This window comes from Cinclus cinclus, chromosome 1, assembly GCF_963662255.1.
Source record: "Cinclus cinclus chromosome 1, bCinCin1.1, whole genome shotgun sequence".
Classification (NCBI taxonomy): domain Eukaryota; kingdom Metazoa; phylum Chordata; class Aves; order Passeriformes; family Cinclidae; genus Cinclus; species Cinclus cinclus.
The window spans coordinates 108,576,733-108,586,071 of record NC_085046.1 but is presented as its reverse complement, the minus strand read 5'-3'; positions in this window follow the sequence as shown (position 1 = coordinate 108,586,071).

Sequence of the window (9,339 nt, the reverse complement as noted above, 5' to 3'; positions counted from 1 at the left end):
AGTTGCTTATTGCTTAAGTGTGGGCCAGCTACATGTCTTGAACATCCTACAAGAATCTCAGCTGTCATAAAAATATTGTGATGTTTTTTTTCTCTTTAACTTGGCTGCCTTGTATGAAAAACTTGTGTTATCCCTATTTTACAAAAATAATTTGCCTGCTGTTACAAAAAGAACGTCAAACACTATCAATTTTGTTTAAAAACAGCTAGTAAGTGTCAGCAACCACTGAAACTGAATTTCTTTCTGCCTTTCCCTCACTTTAACCTGGTAGCAGCTAAACACTCCTTCTTCTACAACCAGGCTGCACTTCTGTCCCTACAATCAGTTTTGCACTGGAGGATTCATTGAATATTAGATCTTTGTTTTCCTGCTGGGGACAGCAGCAATTCAGAGTTCGCAGACACTGCAGAACAAAGAGAAAGTTAATCTTTGCTTTCAAGGTGTGAAGCATGTGCCAGGTTGCTGTTTTCTCAAAGTACAAACATCTGACTGAATTCTCTTGATAAACTTTTAACAGCAAATTAATTATCATCTAAAACTTTTGTCAGGAGGGAGAGTGTTTTGTTCTCAGGAATAACAGTTGTCAGCACAGGTGTTCTGGTAAGTTACTGTCGCATTCTTGCCATAGTGGCTGGATCTTGGTGACTCCCCTGAAACCTTGCCTTGCTTCCAGCTCTGCCTGCTGCTCCCTATTCATGCTGACTAATCTTCTTTATGGCAGTGTCAGGAAACTTCTGGCTTTCCTGGGGTGGAAGACAAGGACATGCTTGATCAGACTAGCAAAGTCCATCTCTGCTTCTTACAAAGGATAATTTTACAACAATTGTGGTTTTTTTGGGTTTTTTTTTTTTTCTAGAACAATCGAGTTTCTTCTTTTCAACAAGTGTTCAACCAAATGAGACAAGTGCAATACCTAGCAAATGGTGTTAAGCTGGAAAACCCAGTGTATATTCTTAGTAATGAAATGTTAAAATTCATCTATATTCACATAAAACTATTATACAAATATTTTGCATTGTTTAAGGTTATGTAATTAATCTTTACTGCACTGTGGTTGCAGATGCCACTATTTATTGGGAAGAGATCCCAGTAGAAAGCAGTGTATCAGGGCATTGCATGGATGTATCAAAATAGCATTTATTTATTCAAAATAGGTAACAGATAATGCATAATATGTAAAAAATTACACACATCATGGAGGGTTTCTAACCCCCAGACAGCTCTTGAGACCAGATCAATTGCAATAGGTAGTCACCAGCTTAGAAGTGCTGAGGGCAAAAATGCTCTAACTGAGGAGAGTAGATTAGCACCAGGATTTGATACTTTAAGCAAACACTTGGTGTTCTAAAAATGGAGTCATTGTCCTGTGTGGGTTAACTATGTTTTTGATTCTCCATGCCTCCTGTCATATGCCTTAAACAAATTCAAGCAGGAATAATCCCCCTCGTCCTTTTGCTTTACTTCCTCTCTCTCACTTAACTGCTTTCTCCCTCTCTTTCTCTATTCAGCTCTTTCCCTTATATGTATTCTTCTATTTGCTACTTGCCTTTTTTTTTTTTCACTTTTCTTTTCTTTTCTGGTTTGGCCAGGTTGTTTAACTTTTTGGGTGCCAGGTGCAGCTGTGGAAATGAGTAAGCCTTCTGAGCTGTGAGCTGTGGGATTGGCAGAGCTGTAAAATAGCCTGGCCAGATCCTTGCTCTGAACACAGGCGTTTTGTTACTGACAGCATGATATACAGTCCTTTATGTGTGTGTGAAACAAGGCGTGGCAGAGTAACCCTTTTGTTGCTTTCCTCTGCATAGCAACTGGCACTGCTCTGAAATTGCCTGTAGACTTTTTTCAAGGTGGTGTGGCTCTCTTTCAGGAAAAACTCATCACAGAGAGCATTTAGGTAGATACAAATAAATGATTGCTCTGCTGTGCAGCGAGTAGAGTAGAATAAAATAAATAGAATAGAACAGTTCAGCTTGAAGAGACCTACAACAATCAGTCAGCTCAACTGCCTGACCACTTCAGAGCTGACCAAAAGCTACAGAATATCATTAAGGGCACAGTTGGAAAAGCCTCTTAAATATTGATAGCTTGGGGTGTCAACCATCTCTCTAGGAAGCCTGTTACAATGTTTGAACAGCCTCTCATTAAAGAAATGCTTCCTGATGTCCAGTTTGAAACTCCCCTGGTGGAGCTTTGAGCTATTGCCACATGTCCTGTCACTGGATACCAGGGAGAATGAATCAACACCTCCCTCTCCACCTCTTCTCTTTGAGAGGCTGTACTAAGCAACAAGGTCACCCCTTAGCCTTCTTCTCTCTAAGTTGGACAAACCCAAAGTCCTCAGACACTTCTCATAGAACATTCCTTCCAGCCCTTTCACCAGCTTTGTTGCTCTCCTCTGGACACATTAAAGGACCTTCACATTCTTCTTGACTTGTGTGGGGCCACTGCACACAATGGTCCAAGTCAGGCCACACCAACACTGAACGCAATGGAATAATTTCCTTTTAAGACTGACTGGGTGTGCTGTGTTTGATGTGCCCCAGGTTGGGGGTTGCCCTCTGTGCTGCCAGGGCAATGCTGACTCCCACTGAGCCTCCTGCTGGACAACACCCCCAGATCCCCTGCTCTGCAGGGCTTGTCTGCAACCACTCCTTTCCCATGTTACTCTTGTGTTTGGCATAAGTAGAAATATTAGCCTCTTTTTGGTCTGTGAATTTTCATCAGTGCTGAAAAACTGAACTGTATTCAACAGAAAGATAATTTTGAAAAGTTGCACCTTGGAGAAAATCTCTGGTGATCTACTGTAATCTGTCAAGTCCCATATTAGCTGCAATAATGGTAAAGTGTAAGTTTTCAGGGACTGTAGATACAGGAATGCAGCATTCCCAGTCTCAGAAGAAAAAGTGTATTATTCTATTATTTTTCTGTCACAACTGAGGTACATGAGCTAATAAACGTAAAACTATTATGTGTGCCTCTGTGCTATGTCAGTAGGTAACCTTAGAAGAGTTTGGTTTAGCCCAAAAAAAGAGGGCTCAATTTTAAAACTGAAGAACAATGCAGGCAGGAAACCAGATACCAACTGACCTGAAGTTTAGGCCTGAAATTGGAGGAATGTTGAATTCTGATTGGTGGAGTTTGGAGTGTCTTGGTTGGAAATTCAGGGAGGAGAACTCAATGGAATTTTAAGGCACATTTCAATCAACTCATAAAAGAGATTCTTTAGTGTGTTTGCCAGTTATCAATGGACTGGTGATGATAACAGCAAGTCAATTCACATTTTTATAGAGTCATAGGATGGTTTAGGTTGAAAGGGACATTTAAAACTCATTTAGCCCAATGCAATGAACAGGTACACCTTCAACTAGATCACTCTATAATAATACAATATATTAATAAGAATAATTCCAAATTAACTAAAAAGACCTTCAACACACAGTATATATACATATCCTCAAAATTTCTAAGTCTTTGATATATAAGGTCAGAAGTGTGCTCAGGAAGCATCACATGATTCATGCTAATAAAGATAAAGTAAAAGGGAATCTTGGTCCCCATGTCCTTAAAGGCTCCAACAAACTTATGTAAGGCAGTAATCACAAACCCAGGAGATTGGACTAGATAATCTTTCAAGAGGCCTTCCAAACCAATCCATTCTATGATTCTGTGATTTTTAAAGGGTACATTAGAAAGGACTTACGTGCTCTCTGCATTTACAAAGAATGACAAATTGCAAAAAAGGAAGATTTAAGTAAGTTACCAGTTGAATTTTCCAGTAGGAATAAAAGGACAAGTGGGAGTCTGTTGAATCCTCCTTACTGGAAATTCTTAGAGTTAGGATGGCTATTTGTCAGGAAAGATAGTGCTAGAATTGATCTTCTGTTGAGTCTCTTCTGTTTGCATTTGCATCAGGCAAGTTTGACTGTATAAAACATAAACAAGTTAGATGGGACAGTGAACTCCAAATCCTTTAAATCATGGGGCTTTCCTATTCAGCGTCTCCTGGTGACATGGGTGCTGATGTAGTCAGGTGCTGTTTATTAGTGATTGGGGATGTAGAATGACAGAATCTTAAGACCCTAAAGATCATCTAATTTCAGTCTCCCTGGATGGGATGACTTGCAGAAAGCTCTAGATAGATTGGAGCATTGGGTGGAATGAAATTTAACAAGTTGAAATGCTGGATTCTGCACCTAGGGTAGAGTAAAACTGGGCACAAATATAAACTGGGAGAAGAGTGACTGGAGGGCAGCCCTGCAAAATGAGGCAGGGACACCTTTCACTAGATCAGGTTACTCAAAGCCCCATCCAGCCTGGCCTTGAGCACTTCTAGGGACGGGGCACAGAGTCTCAGCACTTTCACAGTAAAGATTTTCTTCCTAATATCTAATCTAAACCCTCTTTCAATTAAAAGCCATTCTCCATTGTCTATCACTACATGCCCTTGTAAAAAGTCCCTCTCCAACTCTCTTCTAGGCCCTCTTCAGGTACTGGAAGGCTGCTGTAAACTCTGACCTTATAATTTTGTGTGCACTTGATTTTTCTTGTAATTACCTGAATGGATGATGCTGTGGTCTAAAGCACTTCCCAGAATTAGATTTCCCCCCCCCTCTTTTTTCACATTTTGTCCCATCGCACCTGACCTGACCCCCCCCCACTCCCAAGCTAGATGCTCTATCACCTTCTCTTTCACTTTTAACATTAATTTGGATCTCAGCTCTTCTTCTCTTGAATATTGCTTGTGGGCTTTACTCTGAATGTTAGATTCACTTTTCACTTATTTATGTTCATACTGTAGGGTGTTCCTGTGACCAACTTAAAAGTGTTTAAAAGTACTTACTGATGACAAAAATGTAAAGAAGCAATACTGTGGAAAAGATTCATGCCTGTCACCAAATATTAGTGTTAAAGGCCTGAACATGCTTTAATCTTAGCTAAATTAAATAACAAAGGATTTTCAGGATAAGTGAGGATATAAAAATATCTAGTTTCAGGAGCTTAAAATATCAAGTGAGTTACTCTGTGAATCATAAATGGTGTCAGAACAAAGTAAGAGCTGGCTCTGGTAGGACTTCTGTCAGAGAGGGTCATGGACACACACACTTGTTTGTGGGATGATTACAGGATGTGTATCCCACCACTTCAAGACCACTGATATTCTGTTGAATCCAAATATGTACTGATTTAAATGGCCAAAAAGAAAAATCCTAGATACCCCAAGGTCTGCATTCTCTTTATTTCTCCCCAATGGCTACACATCTATGAATGTGCAAACCATATTTGCTAACATCAGTGCTGTCTGACAACTTTTCATTACAACTTGACTGTTTTAGATGCTTTCAGATGATTCCTCCATAAGAAGTATGAATCCCAGACAATCTCCTAGAACTGAGACTAGACAGCTTTTCAAAAGTGATGAAGGAAGCTATTTGCAGTCCCTGGCAATCCTGCTGAATTTTTAGTTTAAACTCTGAACTCAGGTGTAATAAAATTTAAAGCAACCCCCACATGACAGTGGAGCAGAACTGATAAAACTCAGATTAAAAATGGGTGTATTTCTTTTCATTCTGTCTCTGATGATGGCAGTGGGAGATGCCATTTAGGAAGTGTGTACAAGCCTGGACACTGTTTCAAATCCATCCCCTGGTACCCACCCAGATGGAGCTATTTAGTTTGTATTTGTTTACTTGTTACACATGAATTTCTCCAGTCCCTTTCTAAGGCTCTTGGTGCACCTACAGCTTACCATGATCACTTTTATTCAGTAATATATTAACTAAGAATGTCACAAAGATAAAAGTCAGATGTACATACCCAGAAACAACACAAGAAAAGCATTACTTTTCTACTGGCATATATAAATTTTGCATGTCCAATAGCTGTTATTTTGCTATTTATATTCAAACATTTGATCTAGAGTGGATTTTACAGTCAAATAGCATTCATTATAATAGATATTCAGCATCAAAGACTTGAGATGTCCCTCTGCATATGTGCTTCAGGCACATTGCTGACAATATATTTATAGGGGTTACCAAAACACCTTAACACCTGAGCATCTTGCAATCATTGATGAATTTGTAACTAGATTCCTAAGGGGAAGAGATTAAGTTGCAATTCCTCTTTTCAAAGACAATTTATTGAAAATTCAGAAAAATTAAACAACTTACCGAGATCCTATAGGGAATCCTGGAGAGCCTTTGTCTCTTGAGTCCTGTTCTGATGCCACAATTCACCTTCCTGACAACCTGAGCCTCCAGTGACTGGCAGAAGAACAGACCCTCACCTGGATCTTTAGTACTGGATCACTGTAAAATCAAAGCCTCCAGGTACAAAATTACCATTTGCTTTACCTAGATTTTGACTGGCTTGAAACAAATCTTTTATGAAGGAGCTGGAAGGAAAACTGTAATAATATATTTATATTTTTGTTGTTGTTTTTTAGAGATCTCCCAAAAAGTAGGAAAAATAAAAAGATTGATTAGGTAACTATCTAAATTTGCAGGTCTGCCCAACAGCACATGATGAACATCAGAAGATGGGGTACATGATGGATGTCAACTAAGCAGCTTTTGCTTCCTAAGTTGTTATTTTGTGACTGTTCTATTTCATAACTTATTCCACTGTTTCCTGAATTACAAGATGCTGTTTAACAACTGGTCACAATAAGAAAACATGACAGATTCATCATTATACAAATGTGCATCCAAAACTGTCACTAGCTCTAATTTTGTCATTATTCTCTGTTTAATAAAATTTAAGTGCACTTGGAATATGAAATAATGTTGTCTATTGACCCATTTTTGACTTGTTGCAACTGAAGTTGCTTGAGCATAAAATGTTCTGAGTTCAGATAAAACTTTTTGAAAAAATCTCTGTACAAAAAAGAATTATTGTCATGAACAGTGGTCTGAAACACTAGAAAGAAATTTAATTTTAGAACCAAAGTGCTTTTCCTTGGTTCTACTCATTTTGACCAGTGTGCAGTGAATGTACCTGTGATGCCTGTGCTGCCCAAATACTGCATTTCTAGAGACTTCTGCTCTCCTTCTGTCTGTGGTTTTAGTCCAGCAGTAATGTATAGCTCCTCTGAAGCACTGTTTCAGAGCTGCAGGACAGAAGGGTGTCACAGAAAGGGCTGTCTAAAGAGAGAGAGAACAGTGCAGAGAATGATGGGTTGAGGAAACTACTGTCATTCTTGTGAGATCTAACACACATTTCTGCATTTCTGCTTGACAACACGAAATAAAGTACTGTAGTCAATTTGACACATGAAATAATTTTGTTTTGGAATGACCCGACTTTCTAAATCAACACCTTCCGGGTTTTTTTTTTGTTTGTTTGTTTGTTTTTGTGAAAGAATGAGATTTTTTTTTTCTGAAAAAACCCCATCAGTTTTAAGGAAACTGTATTTCCCACTGATAAATGGAAAAAAAAAATATCCTGAGCCACTCTATGTAAAACATGATATTCCAAATGATCATTTATTGTATTTCTTCAGTGCCATTCAGAAATTATTACAAACAAATTTCTAATATTTTTATTTATGAAAACACAAGCCCACAATAATAGTACTTATATTTTAAATAAAATTAAAATGATGCATTTGGTGACTCAGTAGTGAGGAACATTTAAATTATGCAGTTATGGTAATTCAAGCAAAATGGCAGAATTTTTTAAAACTGTTGCTTAAATTGTGTGGCCTTTTCATATTGCTCATAGTAAGTGCTGCTCACAACAGCTTAAAAGTGCTATTTATTACCACAGAATTACGACAGAGTAAAAAGTATTGAAACTTGTGTTTCAAATTGAGACAGTGTTCCTAAGATAGAAATCTAATGAGACCCTCAGCTTGTGGCTCTGTTTTCTGCCATGGAATTATACTCCTCATCGTGATAAGATCTCAAAGAGCCTGCTTAAAACTGTAGGATCCTATTCCTAAATAAACCCAAGTTAAAAAAAAAAAAGTAAGCCATACACTTGGTATTGTATGCTGCTGACTCTGAGAGTGTTTTTCTTGAATGGTTTAGAACAGAACAGGTATCACTACTGTCTTTCTTCACTGGAAATAATTTCTTCTTCATTATTAAACAATAAATTTAAAGGTAAGACAGCAAACAGGCTTTTAAATTACAACTGGGAGAAAAGAAACAAAACCAATGTCTGCTGTCCAGAATTAAATTATATGCTATTTTTTAAACAATGAAGCTAGAAAAAAGAATTTGAACAGAATTTTTAATGAACCAAGTATTTGTTCATATCTTCACATGCATTGTTTTCTTCCAGAATTTGTAGTAAGCTAAAAGAATCTTCATTTCACTAAGAAAACAATTTTTAGGAAGCCTGAAAAAATTACACAGCAATAGGAGTTAAAATTTAGAAGTGCACAGGATAATGCAATTGTTGTTTGTTGCAAGAAACCAATACTAAAAGGTGCTAGAAATATTTCAATAAATTGTGTTACATAATACTTAATAATTAAAAAGTTGGTAAAAGATAGTACTAGAAGCAGACAACCACTACATAACTAAATCTGTCCTTTGAAACAACATTTTTTCTCTATTTTTCTATTAGTTTTCTATTTCTCTATTTTTATCTATTTATTCTTCCCCTATATCTAGACATGCAAGAGACCATAGTTCAGACACTCATGCTTTACACAGCATTCCTGTTTAAGGAATTCTGCATGTGCTCCTGAAGACTGGTTTCATTACTTTGAACAGAATTCAGAAAAATATTTATGCTTTATTTAAGATGATTGTGGAAATACTTACACTAGATTTAATTTTCTTTTATACATTAAAATATTTTCTTGTGGGATTTGGCTGTATTGCATAGGCTTTTTATTTACCAGATAGTCATATATATTTTAAATATTTGTATTTTAATGTAAACAGTTGGTTAGCAAAATAAAATGGACTTTGTCAGCATTTTAATGACTTTCTGCACAAATTCTCCAGGTGTAAAAGGATATAGCTTTTTATATTAGTACCTATTTTCATTCTTTAAAGAATGGTTCCAGGAACCATAATTACAGTTGGTACATAACTTATAGGAAAGACTAATCCCTTTGAAGTCAATGCAATTTTGGTGATACTTAAGATAATCAAGGCTACAGATGGAATCAAAACCAGCAACACATCAGATTTTATAGGGAGAACATCTAGCATGCTCAGTTGCTGTAGAAAAGAACCTGAAGCTATGGACAGGACCTTTCCTGGAGGTAGCCTTGGATTTGGTCATGACTCCTGGGGATTACTGATATTGACAGTGGCATTGACTCAGGGGGCACTAAGGGATGCTGTTGACAGCAGACGTAGTTGTATTTCCAAAAACATCTTT